Below are 3,561 nucleotides of genomic sequence, written 5' to 3'. Positions count from 1 at the left end.
TGGGCAATAAAGCAAGGCCTCATCTCTACAGAAAAAAAAAAAAAAAATTAGCAGGGCATGGTGACATGCACCTGTCATCGTAGCTATTCAGGAGGCTGAGGCAGGAGGATTGCTTGAGCTCAGTTCAATGCTGCCGTGAGCTATGATCATGCCATTGCAGTCCAGCCTGGGTAACAGAGTGATACCCTGTCTCAATAAAATTTTTAAAAATGATCCTATTACCCAAAATAATCTACAGATTCAATACAATCCCTATCAAAATACCAACATCATTCTTCACAAAATTAGAAAAAAATCCTAAAATGCATATTTAAAAAAGAGCCCTAATAGCCAAAGTTATCCTGAGCAAAAAGAACAAAGCTGGTGGCATCACATTACCTGACTTCGAAATATATTACAAGGCTACAATAACCCAAACAGCATGATAGTGGTATAAAAAGACACATAGACCAATGGAACAGAATAGAGAATCCAGAAATAAAGCCACATATTTATAGCCAACTGATCTTTGTCAAAGCCAACTAGAACTTACATTGTAGAAAGGACACCCTGTTCAATAAATGGTTCTGGGAAAATTGGATAACCACATGCAGAAGAATGACACTGGGCCCTATCTTACCCTATACAAAAATCAACTCACAAGGGATTAAAGACTTGAAGATAAGACCTGAAACGTGAAAATACTAGAAGAAAACCTAGAGAAAACTCTCCTGGACATTATCCTAGGCAAAGAATTTATGACTAAGACCTCAGAAGCACAGGTAGCAAAATCAAAAAAAGACAAATGGGACTTAATTAAATTAAAAAGCTTCTGCACAGTGAAAGAAATAATCAACAGAATGAAGAGACAATCTTTTAAATGGGAGAAAAGATTTGCAAACTATTCGTCTAATAGGGAACTGATATACAGAATATATAAGGAACTCAAGCAACTCAACAGGAAAAAAAAAAGAAATAATTCCATTAAAAAGAAGGTAAAGGACATGAATAGACATTTCTCAAAATAAGACATTCAAATGGCCAACAGGTATATGAACAAATATTCAACATCAGTAATCATTAGAGAAATATAAATTAAAACCACAATGAGATATCATCTATCCCAGTCAGAATGGCTATTACTAAAAAGACAAAAAATAATAGATGTTGGTGAGGACACAGAGAAAAGGGAACTCTTATTCACTGTTGGTGGCAAAGTAAATGAATACAGCCACTATGGAAAACAGTATAGAGCTATCTCAAAAAACTAAAAATAGAACTACAATTCCATCCAACAATTCTATTACTGAGTATCTACCCAAAGAAAAATAAATCAATATATCAAAGGGATACCTGCACTTGCATGTTTACTGTAGCACTGTTCACAGTAGCAAAGATATGGAATCAAAATAAATGTTCATCAACCAATGAATGGATAAAGAAAATGTGGGGTACATACACACACACGGAATACTACCCACTTATAAAAAAGAATGAAATCATGTCTTTTGCAGCAACATGGCTGGAATTGGAGGCCATTATCTTAAGTGAAATAACTCAGAAACAGCAAATTAAATACAGTATAGGTTTTTCCTATGTATACTTTGAAATTCTTTGATTATTCTATTACAAACTACTAATCAAAGTAAATAAGGAAACACCAGTACAGAATTTTCTTTCACTAAATGTTTGAGGGATTATAATCTTATAATTTAGGTGCTAGCTAAAGGAGTTGGAGAAAGAGCAGGTATTGCTTAGATTTCTGATTGAAACTGCAGTGTAGATGCTTTCATTTTCTTTTTATTAATATAATCAAATTTCTCATACTGGACTACAGTGAACTGATTCTTCTAGTCTCCTTTAAATACCCTTGCTCATGAAAGGAGACACAGAATATTCCATCTCATCATTTGCACTAAAGTTCTGCTTCATCACATCAAAGGAGCTGTGATAGAATATTTTACTCACAATTTCTTCTGGTATCTCTAGAAGATACCAGAAGAAACTTTAACAGTTTCTGAATTCCACACTTTGGGTCCTCTTTCATGTCTTCATATCCTTCGTAAAGGATAAGACAATCTTTCTTCTCCCACCAGCCCTTCATGTGGTCATACCAGGAACCCAAACACACCTTTCCAACCATGAACTTATCCAGGAACACCTCCCAGGTTCCAGGCTCTGGGTGCATTTTTGTCATCTGGTGGAAATAATAATAAGACACAGACACAACTTTGGCATTCTCTGCCATGTAGGTCATAATGCAGTCATTCTTTCAAAATGAAGAGGGGAAAAAATGAACCGGTAGGTATGTTTTCATTAATTGAGGATTCTGCATGTTTTTCAACTGCTTAACACCACTGGTGAGTCCAGGAATTATAAATTTCATGAAAGCCACTCAGTTGTATATTGCATCCAGTTTACATTTCTCTGCATCCCATTGTCATAGATCAAATCCAATATTTCACTGATCCAGGTTGTTCGAGATTTGGGATAGGTGGAGATCAGATGGTATTATAAGTGGAATTGTTTTCTTCATTTACTTTTTGGATTTTTCATTGTTAGTGTATAGAAATGCAACTCATTTTTTTTGTGTGTTGGTTTTGTTTTTGATTTAGACCTGATGTTTATTTTCTGTCAACCCTATTCCATCTTGTTTACGGGTCTGTGGAAGAACAGCTTGAGACTACTCAGTGGTTGTTCCTACCCATTCAGTGGCTTGAGCAGTGGGAGCTATAGACCAGTCTTCCATGGCAGGCTGAGTGCTCCAGTCTTCAGTGGAGAAATGCTGAAGAGGCACAAAGGGCACCTTTACGCCTTCAGACCAGTCTGTAACTTCAGGTTGAGCAGCAGGAGCTGCAGGCGCTGAAGCGGTCCATTCTCCCTGAAATTCCTTCTTGGTCACAGCTTTCTCAGCATCAGCCTCCTCTTCCTTTTCAATCTCTTCCGGACCTCTGTAGATGTAGAGGTCAGGTATGACCTCCCACGGGTGTTTATGGGAGATGGTTCCATGCCTGCGGAGAACTTCCCAGGCCAGCATCCACCACATCAGTCCCACTAAGTGAGCTCCCTTGTTGTTCATGGGATGGTGATGTCCACATAAGGCAGAAGAGAATCTGTGTTGCACAGAGCAATTGTAGACAGGTTCACATAAGACACCTCTGTGAGAGGCTGGTGGTCAGCCCTGGGATCAGTAACCACCAGAAGGCGCAGCTCCCGGAATGCTGCCTGGATCTGGTTAGTAAATGTTCCGTGAGTGAAGCGGCCAGCACTAGGAGTGCCTCCAGCGACAGCAGCAAACTTCAGCACAGCTCGCTGGCCAGTGTTCCTAGAGGTTGTGACACTGGCATCAGCAGGATTTTCAATGGCAACAATGGTACGAACTGCCAACAGAAGCTTCTCCCAGGTCCTCTTCAGATTTATGATGTAGATGCCATCACTTTTCCTTTTGTAGATGGACTGTTCCATTTGGAAGTCGAGGTTGGTGCCACCTAAGTGGGTTCCCGCTGCAAGGAATTTGAGGACATCCTCCCCCTTCATTTGCAGGACATCAAGGGCTCCGGACATTGTGACAGTTTCTCTTTA

At 39.2% G+C, this 3,561-nt stretch overlaps 1 pseudogene; it reads right to left on the bottom strand.

Annotated features, from left to right (window-relative positions):
- Positions 1–2,662: 2,662 nt before the first annotated feature.
- LOC138386660 (small ribosomal subunit protein uS2 pseudogene) lies at positions 2,663–3,561 on the bottom strand (annotated as a pseudogene).

The sequence above is a fragment of the Eulemur rufifrons genome, chromosome 7 (genome assembly GCF_041146395.1).
Source record: "Eulemur rufifrons isolate Redbay chromosome 7, OSU_ERuf_1, whole genome shotgun sequence".
NCBI lineage: Eukaryota > Metazoa > Chordata > Mammalia > Primates > Lemuridae > Eulemur > Eulemur rufifrons.
The sequence above is the reverse complement of the archived record's forward strand: the minus strand, read 5'-3'. Positions and strand labels throughout refer to the sequence as shown.